The sequence below is a fragment of the Pseudophryne corroboree genome, chromosome 3, assembly GCF_028390025.1.
Source record: "Pseudophryne corroboree isolate aPseCor3 chromosome 3, aPseCor3.hap2, whole genome shotgun sequence".
NCBI classification, from domain to species: domain Eukaryota; kingdom Metazoa; phylum Chordata; class Amphibia; order Anura; family Myobatrachidae; genus Pseudophryne; species Pseudophryne corroboree.
This window is the reverse complement of record NC_086446.1, coordinates 705,698,354-705,711,975: the sequence shown is the minus strand read 5'-3', so window position 1 is coordinate 705,711,975 and position 13,622 is coordinate 705,698,354. Positions and strand designations below refer to the sequence as shown.

Genomic DNA, 13,622 nt, shown 5'->3' with positions numbered 1-13,622 from the left:
TTAAATGTTCTATAGTTAACAAAATATTGTCCCTATCCAGGGTATCAATATTCTCAGTCAGGGAATCCGACCATGCGACTCCAGCACTGCACATCCAGGCTGAGGCGATTGCTGGTCGCAGTATAACACCAGTATGTGTGTATATACTTTTTAGGATATTTTCCAGCCTTCTATCAGCTGGTTCTTTGAGGGTGGCCGTATCAGGAGACGGTAACGCTACTTGTTTAGATAAACGTGTGAGCGCCTTATCTACCCTAGGGGGTGTTTCCCAACGCGCCCTAACCTCTGGCGGGAAGGGATATAATGCTAATAATTTTTTAGAAATTAGCTGTTTTTTATCGGGGGAAACCCACGCTTTATCACACACCTCATTTATTTCCTCTGACTCAGGAAAAACTATTGGTAGTTTTTTCACATCCCACATAATACCCTTCTTTGTGGTACTTGTAGTGTCAGAAAGGTTCAATGCCTCTTTCATTGCCGTGATCATGTAACGTGTGGCCCTACTGGACATTACGTTTGTCTCGTCACCGTCGACACTAGACTCAGTATCTGTGTCAGGGTCTGTGTCGACCCACTGAGGTAACGGGCGTTTTAGCGCCCCTGACGGTGTCTGAGACGCCTGGACAGGCACTAATTGATTTGCCGGCTGTCTCATGTCGTCAACAGTTTTTTGCAAATTGCTGACATTATCACTTAATTGTTTAAATACAATCATCCAGTCAGGTGTCGACTCCCTAGGGGGTGACATCACCAACACAGGCAACTGCTCCGCCTCCACATCATTTTCCTCCTCATACATGTCGACACACGCGTACCGACACACAGCACACACACCGGGAATGCTCTGATAGAGGACAGGACCCCACTTAGCCCTTTGGAGAGACAGAGGGAGAGTCTGCCAGCACACACCCAGCGCTATATATATATACAGGGATAACCTTATATAAGTGTTATTCCCTTATAGCTGCTGTTATTATCGTTATTTGCTGCCAAAAATGCCCCCCCTTCTCTTTTTTACCCTGATTCTGAAGCAGGACTGCAGGGGAGAGTCAGGGAGCCGTCCTTCCAGCGGAGCTGTGAGGGAAAATGGCGCTTGTGTGCTGAGGAGATAGGCTCCGCCCCTTCACAACGTCCTTATCTCCCGCTTTTTTGTGTAAAAATGGCAGGGGTTAAAATACATCCATATAGCCCAGGAGCTATATGTGATGTATTCTTTTTGCCACCTAAGGTATATACTGTTATATTGCGTCTCAGGGCGCTCCCCCCCAGCGCCCTGCACCCTCAGTGACCAGAGTGTGAAGTGTGCTGAGAGCAATGGCGCACAGCTGCGGTGCTGTGCGCTACCTTAGTCTGAAGACAGGATGTCTTCTGCCGCCGATTTCACCGGACCTCTTCGTCTCTTCTGGCTCTGTAAGGGGGACGGCGGCGCGGCTCCGGTGACCCATCCAGGCTGAACCTGTGATCGTCCCTCTGGAGCTAATGTCCAGTAGCCTAAGAAACCCGATCCACTCTGCACTCAGGTGAGTCCGTTTCTTCTCCCCTTAGTCCCACGATGCAGTGAGCCTGTTGCCAGCAGGACTCACTGAAAATAAAAAAACCTAAACTAAACTTTTATTCTAAGCAGCTCAGGAGAGCCACCTAGATTGCACCCTTCTCGGCCGGGCACAAAAATCTAACTGAGGCTTGGAGGAGGGTCATAGGGGGAGGAGCCAGTGCACACCACCTGATCCTTAAGCTTTTATTTTGTGCCCTGTCTCCTGCGGAGCCGCTATTCCCCATGGTCCTTACGGAGTCCCAGCATCCACTAGGACGTCAGAGAAAAGAGTAATAGTAGCCTAGTCTAACCGCTACTACAGCAACCTACCACAGATCAGTGTGTAAAAACAACTCATCATAATAACTTCTCATAAAAGTGCAACAGTGTATGTTATGCTATATAAGAATCTGTTAATAAATAAATTGGTCACAGATTTCCATGAGACAGATACTAGCTGCATTAAGGAATGAGCCCCAGATGGTTAAGACAGAAGACTAATAATAATACTGAGACTATTATTCCAGTCTTTATGTGTTAGGGAATGAGTCTGGGAGACACAGATGGGGGGGATAAGACTAAGACACATGTTTATGCTGAGAGACAGAGGAGTGGATAGCTGTATTCTATTTCTGTTATTTATTTACTGTAATGCTACATTTTGTCTCCCTGTAATATCCTTTGTACGGCGCTGCGAAACACTTGTGGCGCCTTATAAATAAAATGTAATAATAATAATAATAGCTGGAGAAGGAAAGACACAGTGGATGAGGCTGGAGAAGCACAGGGTGATGAGCCAATAATAATGAGTGTGCCGGGACCTGGGATTTCTATTGCCGGCATGGTACAGCAACTTGTCGGGTGTAGGCTGGAATGAGTAACAGAAGCATTTTCCACTGGGGTGGAAATTGGAGGTTGAATGTGAGTGCTGGAGGTTGAATGTGAGTGTTGGCATGAAATAGGGTATCAGGAGCGGATGTAGTGGCTGAGTGCAGAGCAGTTTATGGAATGTAAAATTTAGTGAAGAGAACTATGAAACATACTAACGAGAGGAGAGAGAGAAAGCTCTTGTGTGGGCGCACTCTTGTTGTTGTAGAGAGAAGAAAGAATTCTTCGGTGATTGGTAATAATAAAAACTTAATTTTTATTAATCAGCAATTAAAAATTATTACCCCTCTACGATCCAAGAAAAAGTGTAAGCATAAAAAAGACGTGAGAAAATATAAAATGTTCTGGTCTGTTAATCACATGAGAAGGATTAGAAAGGCTGCAGACACTTGATAGTCTGACACCCGTTTCTCCTGACCAGTAAAGATAATCTGTATTAATGAGACTGACCAGGGAGGTCAATAGTGTGTCTTAGAGAACCACTTGAATATGGTTAATAGTGAGCAATTGAGTGTTCACCTGTTATTCCATATTGTGCAGAGTTAGAAATAATAAGAATTTACTTACCGATAATTCTATTTCTCGTAGTCCGTAGTGGATGCTGGGGACTCCGTAAGGACCATGGGGAATAGCGGCTCCGCAGGAGACTGGGCACAAAAGTAAAGCTTTAGAACTACCTGGTGTGCACTGGCTCCTCCCCCTATGACCCTCCTCCAAGCCTCAGTTAGGATACTGTGCCCGGACGAGCGTACACAATAAGGAAGGATTTTGAATCCCGGGTAAGACTCATACCAGCCACACCAATCACACCATATAACTTGTGATCTAAACCCAGTTAACAGCATGATAACAGAGGAGCCTCTAGAAAGGATGGCTCACTACAGCAATAACCCGATTTTTTGGTAACAATAACTATGTACCAGTATTGCAGACAATCCGCACTTGGGATGGGCGCCCAGCATCCACTACGGACTACGAGAAATAGAATTATCGGTAAGTAAATTCTTATTTTCTCTAACGTCCTAAGTGGATGCTGGGGACTCCGTAAGGACCATGGGGATTATACCAAAGCTCCCAAACGGGCGGGAGAGTGCGGATGACTCTGCAGCACCAAATGAGAGAACTCCAGGTCCTCCTCAGCCAGGGTATCAAATTTGTAGAATTTTACAAACGTATTTGCTCCTGACCAAGTAGCTGCTCGGCAAGGTTGTAAAGCCGAGACCCCTCGGGCAGCCGCCCAAGATGAGCCCACCTTCCTTGTGGAATGGGCTTTTACAGATTTTGGCTGTGGCAGGCCTGCCACGGAATGTGCAAGCTGAATTGTACTACAAATCCAACGAGCAATAGTCTGCTTAGAAGCAGGAGCACCCAGCTTGTTGGGTGCATACAGAATAAACAACGAGTCAGATTTTCTGACTCCAGCCGTCCTGGAAACCTATATTTCCAGGGCTCTGACAACGTCTAGCAACTTGGAGTCCTCCAAGTCCCTAGTAGCCGCAGGCACCACAATAGGTTGATTCAGGTGAAACGCTGAAAACCACCTTAGGGAGAAACTGAGGACAAGTCCTCAATTCCGCCCTGTCCGAATGGAAAATCAGATGAGGGCTTTTACAGGATAAAGCCGCCAATTCTGACACGCACCTGGCCCAGGCCAGGGCCAACAGCATGACCACTTTCCATGTGAGATATTTTAACTCCACATATTTAAGTGGTTCAAACCAATGTGACTTTTGGAACCCAAAAACTACATTTAGATCCCAAGGTGCCACTGGAGGCACAAAAGGAGGCTGTATATACAGTACCCCTTTCACAAACGTCTGAACTTCAGGGACTGAAGCTAGTTCTTTTTGGAAGAAAATTGACAAGGCCGAAATTTGAACCTTAATGGACCCCCATTTCAGGCCCATAGACACTCCTGTTTGCAGGAAATGTAGGAATCGACCTAGTTGAAAATTCCTCCGTCGGGGCCTTACTGGCCTCGCACCACGCAACATATTTTCGCCAAATGCGGTGATAATGTTTTGCGGTTATATCTTTCCTGGCTTTGATCAGGATAGGGATGACTTCATCCGGAATGCCTTTTTCCTTCAGGATCCGGCGTTCAACCGCCCTGCCGTTAAACGCAGCCGTGGTAAGTCTTGGAACAGACAGGGTCCTTGCTGGAGCAGGTCCCTTCTTAGAGGTAGAGGCCACGGATCCTCCGTGAGCATCTCTTGAAGTTCCGGTTACCAAGTCCTTCTTGGCCAATCCGGAGCCACGAATATAGTGCTTACTCCTCTCCATCTTATAATTCTCAGTACCTTGGTTATGAGAGGCAGAGGAGGGAACACATACACTGACTGGTACACCCACTGTGTTACCAGAGCGTCTACAGCTATTGCCTGAGGGTCCCTTGACCTGGCGCAATACTTGTCGAGTTTTATAAACATGTGGAAGACTTCTGGGTGAAGTCCCCACTCTCCCGGGTGGAGGTCGTGCTGAGGAAGTCTGCTTCCCAGTTGTCCACTCCCGGATTGAATACTGCTGACAGTGCTATCACATGATTTTCCGCCCAGCGAAGAATCCTTGCAGCTTCTGCCATTGCCCTTCTGCTTCTTGTGTCACCCTGTCTGTTTACGTGGGTGACTGCCGTGATGTTGTCCGAATGGATCAACTCCGGGTGACCTTGAAGCAGAGGTCTTGCTGAGCTTAGAGCATTGTAAATGGCCCTTAGCTTCAGGATATTTATGTGAAGTGATGTCTCCAGGCTTGACCATAAGCTCTGGAAATTCCTTCCCTGTGTGACTGCTCCCCAGCCTCGCAGGCTGGCATCCGTGGTCACCAGGACCCAGTCCTGAATGTGCGGCCCTCTAGAAGATGAGCACTCTGCCACCACCACAGGAGAGACACCCTTGTGCTTGGTGACAGGGTTATCTGCTGATGCATCTGAAGATGCGACCCAGACCATTTGTCCAGCAGGTCCCACTGAAAAGTTCTTGCGTGGAATCTGCCGCATGGGATTGCTTCATAGGAAGCCACCATTTTTCCCAGAACCATCTCATTGATGTACTGAGACTTGGCTCGGTTATAGGAGGTTCCCGACTAGCTCGGATAACTCCCTGACTTTCTCCTCCGGGAGAAACACCTTTTTCTGAACTGTGTCCAGGATCATCCCTAAGAACAGAAGACGAGTCGTCGGAATCAGCTGCGATTTTGGAATATTGAGAATCCAATCGTGCTGCCGCAACACTACCTGAGATAGTGCTACACCGACCTCCAACTGTTCCCTGGATCTTACCCTTATCAGGGAATCGTCCAAGTAAGGGATAACTAAAATTCCCTTCCTTCGAAGGAGTATCATCATTTCGGCCATTACCTTGGTAAAGACCTGGGGTGCCGTGGACCATCCATACGGCAGCGTCTGAAACTGATATTGACAGTTCTGTACCATAAACCTGAGGTACCCTTGGTGAGAAGGGTAAATTGGGACATGCAGGTAAGCATCCTTGATGTCCCGAGACATCATGTAGTCCTCTTCTTCCAGGTTCGCAATCACTGCTCTGAGTGACTCAATCTTGAATTTGAACCTCTGTATGTAAGTGTTCAAAGATTTTAGATTTAGAATCGGTCTCACCGAGCCGTCCGGCTTCGGTACCACAACAGTGTGGAATAATACCCCGTTCCCTGTTGCAGGAGGGGTACCTTGATTATCACCTGCTGGGAATACAGCTTGTGAATGGCTTCCAAAACTGTCTCCCTGTCAGAAGGAGACATCGGTAAAGCCGACTTTAGGAAACGGCGAGGGGGAGACGTCTCGAATTCCAATTTGTACCCCTGAGATATCACCTGAAGGATCCAGGGGTCTACTTGCGAGTGAGCCCACTGCGCGCTGAAATTCATTGAGACGGGCCCCCACCGTGCCTGATTCTGCTTGTAAAGCCCCAGCGTCATATTGAGGGCTTGGCAGAGGCGGGAGAGGGTTTCTGTTCCTGGGAACTGGCTGATTTCTGCAGCCTTTTTCCTCTCCCTCTGTCACGGGGCAGAAATGAGGAACCTTTTGCCCGCTTGCCCACGAAAAGACTGTGCCTGATAATACGGCGTCTTCTCATGTTGAGAGGCGACCTGGGGTACAAACGTGGATTTCCCAGCTGTTGCCGTGGCCACCAGGTCTGAAAGACCGACCCCAAATAACTCCTCCCCTTAATAAGGCAATACTTCCAAATGCCGTTTGGAATCCGCATCACCTGACCACTGTCGTGTCCATAACCCTCTACTGGTAGAAATGGACAACGCACTTAGACTTGATGCCAGTCGGCAAATATTCCGCTGTGCATCACGCATATATAGAAATGCATCTTTTAAATGCTCTATAGGCAATAATATACTGTCCCTATCTAGGGTATCAATATTTTCAGTCAGGGAATCCGACCACGCCAACCCAGCACTGCACATCCAGGCTGAGGCGATTGCTGGTCGCCGTATAACACCAGTATGTGTGTAAATACATTTTAGGATACCCTCCTGTTTTCTATCAGCAGGGTCCTTAAAGGTGGCCATCTCAGGAGAGGGTAGAGCCCTTGTTCTTACAAGCGTGTGAGCGCTTTATCCACCCTAGGGGGTGTTTCCCAACGCACCCTAACCTCTGGCGGGAAAGGATATAATGCCAATAACATTTTAGAAATTATCAGTTGTTATCGGGGGAAACCACGCATCATCACACACCTCATTTAATTTCTCAGATTCAGGAAAACTACAGGTAGTTTTTCCTCACCGAACATAATACCCCTTTTTGGTGGTACTCGTATTTCAGAAATGTGTAAAACATTTTTCATTGCCTCAATCATGTAACGTGTGGCCCTACTGGAAGTCACATTTGTCTCTTCACCGTCGACACTGGAGTCAGTATCCGTGTCGGCGTCTATATCTGCCATCTGAGGTAACGGGCGCTTTAGAGCCCCTGACGGCCTATGAGACGTCTGGACAGGCACAAGCTGAGTAGCCGGCTGTCTCATGTCAACCACTGTCTTTTATACAGAGCTGACACTGTTACGTAATTCCTTCCAACAGTTCATCCACTCAGGTGTCGACCCCCTAGGGGGTGACATCACTATTACAGGCAATCTGCTCCGTCTCCACATCATTTTTCTCCTCATACATGTCGACACAAACGTACAGACATACAGCACACACACAGGGAATGCTCTGATAGAGGACAGGACCCCACTAGCCCTTTGGGGAGACAGAGGGAGAGTTTGCCAGCACACACCAGAGCGCTATATATATACAGGGATAACCTTATATAAGTGTTTTTCCCCTTATAGCTGCTGTATCTTTAATACTGCGCGTAATTAGTGCCCCCCCTCTCTTTTTTAACCCTTTCTGTAGTGTAGTGACTGCAGGGGAGAGCCAGGGAGCTTCCCTCCAACGGAGCTGTGAGGGAAAATGGCGCCAGTGTGCTGAGGAGATAGGCTCCGCCCCCTTATCGGCGGCCTTATCTCCCGTTTTTCTATGTATTCTGGCAGGGGTTAAATTCATCCATATAGCCCAGGAGCTATATGTGATGCATTTTTTGCCATCCAAGGTGTTTTTATTGCGTCTCAGGGCGCCCCCCCCAGCGCCCTGCACCCTCAGCGACCGGAGTGTGAAGTGTGCTGAGAGCAATGGCGCACAGCTGCAGTGCTGTGCGCTACCTTGTTGAAGACAGGACGTCTTCTGCCGCCGATTTTCCGGACCTCTTCTGTCTTCTGGCTCTGTAAGGGGGCCGGCGGCGCGGCTCTGGGACCCATCCATGGCTGGGCCTGTGATCGTCCCTCTGGAGCTAATGTCCAGTAGCCTAAGAAGCCCAATCCACTCTGCACGCAGGTGAGTTCGCTTCTTCTCCCCTTAGTCCCTCGATGCAGTGAGCCTGTTGCCAGCAGGTCTCACTGAAAATAAAAAACCTAAAACTAAACTTTTCACTAAGCAGCTCAGGAGAGCCACCTAGTGTGCACCCTTCTCGTTCGGGCACAAAAATCTAACTGAGGCTTGGAGGAGGGTCATAGGGGGAGGAGCCAGTGCACACCAGGTAGTTCTAAAGCTTTACTTTTGTGCCCAGTCTCCTGCGGAGCCGCTATTCCCCATGGTCCTTACGGAGTCCCCAGCATCCACTTAGGACGTTAGAGAAATCTATATTGACACGATCTGGACGTGGCAAGGATAGAAAAAAGTTTGTGAAAGAATCAAATAGTGGTGATACTGCTGTTGGTGTCCACCCTTCAAAAGAAGGGGAATAGTCCCTACTCTACAACACCAGGTATTCCCAGGGAGTCGCCTCTCAAGGTACTGACCCGGCCCAACGCTGTTTAGCTTCCAAGATCGGACGAGATCGGGCATTATCAGCGTGGTATGATAGTAGAGAGGCGATCTACCAATGAGAGTGCACCTATATACAGATGGTAGAGTGGAGATTTAGAAAGATAAAGCCATATAGTGTGTAGATCTGCTTTCCACGTTAGGCAGGGTGAAAGAGTTGTCACTCAGTGGCAAAGTACATCCTAGAATCGTGGATGAGAGTCTACGGAAATTAGTAAGTAGTGAAAATAAGAATTTACTCACCGGTAATTCTATTTCTTGTAGTCCGTAGTGGATGCTGGGACTCCGTAAGGACCATGGGGAATAGCGGCTCCGCAGGAGACTGGGCACAACTATAAAGAAAGCTTTAGACTACTCGTGTGCACTGGCTCCTCCCACTATGACCCTCCTCCAGACTTCAGTTAGGATACTGTGCCCGGAAGAGCTGACACAATAAGGAAGGATTTTGAATCCCGGGTAAGACTCATACCAGCCACACCAATCACACCGTATAACTCGTGATACAATACCCAGTTAACAGTATGATAACAACTGAGCCTCTCAACAGATGGCTCAACAATAACCCTTTAGTTAAGCAATAACTATATACAAGTATTGCAGACAATCCGCACTTGGGATGGGCGCCCAGCATCCACTACGGACTACGAGAAATAGAATTACTGGTGAGTAAATTCTTATTTTCTCTGACGTCCTAAGTGGATGCTGGGACTCCGTAAGGACCATGGGGATTATACCAAAGCTCCCAAACGGGCGGGAGAGTGCGGATGACTCTGCAGCACCGAATAGGCAAACTCTAGGTCCTCCACAGCCAGGGTGTCAAACTTGTAGAATTTAGCAAACGTGTTTGACCCCGACCAAGTAGCTGCTCGGCAAAGTTGAAGAGCCGAGACCCCTCGGGCAGCCGCCCAAGAAGAGCCCACCTTCCTCGTGGAATGGGCTTTCACTGATTTAGGATGCGGCAGTCCAGCCGCAGAATGTGCAAGCTGAATTGTACTACAGATCCAGCGAGCAATAGTCTGCTTTGAAGCAGGTGCACCCAACTTGTTGGGCGCATACAGGATAAAGAGCGAGTCAGTCTTTCTGACTCCAGCTGTCCTGGAAACATAGATTTTCAGGGCCCTGACTACGTCCAACAACTTGGAAGCCTCCAAGTCTTTTGTAGCCGCAGGCACCACGATAGGTTGGTTCAGATGAAAAGCTGATACCACTTTAGGGAGAAACTGGGGACGAGTCCTCAATTCCGCCCTATCCATATGGAAAATCAGATAAGGGCTTTTACATGACAAAGCCGCCAATTCTGATACACGCCTGGCCGAAGCCAAGGCCAACAACATGACCACTTTCCACGTGAGATATTTCAAATCCACGGTTTTCAGTGGCGCAAACCAATGTGACTTTAGGAAATCCAACACCACGTTGAGATCCCAAGGTGCCACTGGAGGCACAAAAGGGGGCTGAATATGCAGCACTCCCTTAACAAAAGTCTGAACTTCAGGTAGTGAAGCCAGTTCTCTCTGGAAGAAAATCGATAGAGCCGAAATCTGGACCTTAATGGAACCCAATTTAAGGCCCATAGTCACCCCTGACTGTAGGAAGTGCAGGAAACGGCCCAGCTGAAATTCCTCCGTTGGGGCCTTCCTGGCCTCACACCACGCAACATATTTTTGCCAAATGCAGTGATAATGGTTTGCGGTTACTTCTTTCCTAGCTTTAATCAGCGTAGGAATGACTTCCTCCGGAATGCCCTTTTCCTTCAGGATCCGGTGTTCAACCGCCATGCCGTCAAACGCAGCCGCGGTAAGTCTTGGAACAGACAGGGCCCCTGCTGCAGCAGGTCTTGTCTGAGCGGTAGAGGCCATGGGTCCTCTGAGATCATTTCTTGAAGTTCCGGGTACCAAGCTCTTCTTGGCCAATCCGGAACAATGAGTATAGTTCTTACTCCTCTTCTCCGTATTATCCTCAGTACCTTTGGTATGAGAGGAAGAGGAGGGAACACATAAACCGACCGGTACACCCACAGTGTCACTAGAGCGTCCACAGCTATCGCCTGCGGGTCTCTTGACCTGGCGCAATACTTTTCTAGCTTTTTGTTTAGGCGGGACGCCATCATGTCCACCTGTGGCCTTTCCCAACGGTTTACAATAATTTCAAAGACTTCTGGATTAAGTCCCCACTCTCCCGGGTGGAGGTCGTGCCTGCTGAGGAAGTCTGCTTCCCAGTTGTCCACTCCCGGAATGAACACTGCTGACAGTGCTAACACGTGATTTTCCGCCCATCGGAGAATCCTTGTGGCTTCTGCCATTGCCGTCCTGCTTCTCGTGCCGCCCTGTCGGTTTACATGGGCGACCGCCGTGATGTTGTCTGACTGGATCAGTACCGGCTGGTTTTGAAGCAGGGATTTTGCCTGACTTAGGGCATTGTAAATAGCCCTTAATTCCATAATATTTATGTGCAGGGAAGTCTCCTGACTTGACCATAGTCCTTGGAAGTTTCTTCCCTGTGTGACTGCCCCCCAGCCTCGAAGGCTGGCATCCGTGGTCACCAGGACCCAGTCCTGTATGCCGAATCTGCGGCCATCTTGAAGATGAGCACTCTGCAGCCACCACAGCAGAGACACCCTTGTCCTTGGAGACAGGGTTATCAGCCGATGCATCTGAAGATGCGATCCGGACCACTTGTCCAACAGGTCCCACTGAAAGGTTCTTGCATGAAACCTGCCGAATGGAATCGCTTCGTAGGAAGCTACCATCTTTCCCAGGATCCACGTGCAGTGATGCACCGACACCTGTTTTGGTTTTAGGAGGCCTCTGACTAGAGATGACAGCTCCTTGGCCTTCTCCTCCGGGAGAAACACTTTTTTCTGTTCTGTGTCCAGAACCATCCCCAGGAACAGTAGACGTGTCGTAGGGACCAGCTGTGACTTTGGAATGTTTAGAATCCAGCCGTGCTGTTGTAGCACCTCCCGAGATAGTGCTATCCCGACCAACAACTGCTCTCTGGACCTCGCCTTTATCAGGAGATCGTCCAAGTACGGGATAATTAAAACTCCCTTCTTTCGAAGGAGTATCATCATTTCGGCCATTACCTTGGTAAAGACCCTCGGAGCCGTGGATAGACCGAACAGCAACGTCTGGAATTGGTAATGACAATCCTGTACCACAAATCTGAGGTACTCCTGTTGAGGATGGTAAATGGGGACATGCAGGTAAGCATCCTTGATGTCCAGTAATACCATGTAATTCCCCTCGTCCAGGCTTGCAATAACCGCCCTGAGCGATTCCATCTTGAACCTGAATTTTTTTATATATGTGTTCAAGGATTTCAAATTTAAAATGGGTCTCACCGAACCGTCCGGTTTCGGTACCACAAACATTGTGGAATAGTAACCCCGTCCTTGTTGAAGTAGGGGTACCTTTACTATCACCTGTTGTGAATACAGCTTGTGAATTGCCTGTAACACTGCCTCCCTGCCTGAGGGAGTGGTTGGCAAGGCAGATTTGAGGAAACGGCGGGGGGGAGACGTCTCGAATTCCAGCTTGTACCCCTGAGATACTATCTGAAAAATCCAGGGATCCACCCGTGAGCGAGCCCACTGACTGCTGAAATATTTGAGACGGGCCCCCACCGTACCTGGCTCCGCCTGTGGAGCCCCAGCGTCATGCTGTGGACTTAGAGGAAGCGGGGGAGGACTTTTGCTCCTGGGAACTGGCTGTATGCTGCAGCTTTTTTCCCCTACCTCTGCCTCTGGGCAGAAAGGACGCGCCTTTAACCCGCTTGCCCCTATTGGGCCGAAAGGACTGCACCTGATTATACGGTGCTTTCTTTGGCTGTGAGGGAACATGGGGTAAAAATGTAGACTTCCCAGCTGTTGCTGTGGAAACGAGGTCCGAGAGACCATCCCCGAACAACTCCTCACCCTTATAAGGCAGAACTTCCATGTGCCTTTTGGAATCTGCATCTCCTGTCCACTGCCGAGTCCATAACCCTCTCCTGGCAGAAATGGACATTGCACTAAATTTGGATGCCAGCCGGCAAATATCCCTCTGTGCATCCCTCATGTACAAAAGTGCGTCTTTTATATGCTCTACGGTTAGCAATATAGTGTCCCTGTCTAGAGTATCAATATTTTCTGACAGGGAATCTGACCATGCAGCTGCAGCACTGCACATCCATGCTGAAGCAATAGCTGGTCTCAGTATAACACCTGTGTGTGTATATATAGATTTCAGGATAGCCTCCTGCTTTCTATCAGCAGATTCCTTCAGGGCGGCCGTATCCGGAGACGGTAGTGCCACCTTCTTTGACAAGCATGTGAGCGCTTTATCCACTCTAGGGGATGTTTCCCAACGTGACCTATCCTCTGGCGGGAAAGGGTACGCCATTAGTAACCTCTTAGAAATTACCAGCTTCTTATCAGGGGAAGCCCACGCTTCTTCACACACTTCATTTAACTCCTCAGATGGAGGAAAAGCTACTGGTAGTTTTTTCTCTCCAAACATAATACCCTTTTTTGTGGTACCGGGGGTAACATCAGAAATGTGCAACACATTTTTCATTGCCTCAATCATGTAACGTGTGGCCCTACTGGAAGTTACATTAGTCTCATCATCGTCGACACTGGAGTCAGTATCCGTGTCGACATCTGTGTCTGCCATCTGAGGTAGCGGGCGTTTTAGAGCCCCTGATGGCTTTTGAGACGCCTGGGCAGGCACAGGCTGAGAAGCCGGCTGTCCCACATTTGGTATGTCGTCAAACCTTTTATGCAAGGAGTCGACACTGTCGCGTAATTCCTTCTACAGCACCATCCACTCAGGTGTCAACCCCGCAGGGGGTGACATCACATTTACAGGCATCTGCTCCGCCTCCA

At 48.8% G+C, this 13,622-nt stretch overlaps 1 protein-coding gene and 1 pseudogene across 1 annotated transcript in view; one reads left to right on the top strand and one right to left on the bottom strand.

Annotated features, from left to right (window-relative positions):
• The window catches only part of LOC135056658 (alpha-2-macroglobulin-like), a 256,362-nt gene that overhangs the window by 185,036 nt on the left and 57,704 nt on the right, over positions 1 to 13,622 (top strand). The window lies entirely within an intron of this gene.
• LOC134889468 (5S ribosomal RNA) lies at positions 8,682 to 8,800 on the bottom strand (annotated as a pseudogene).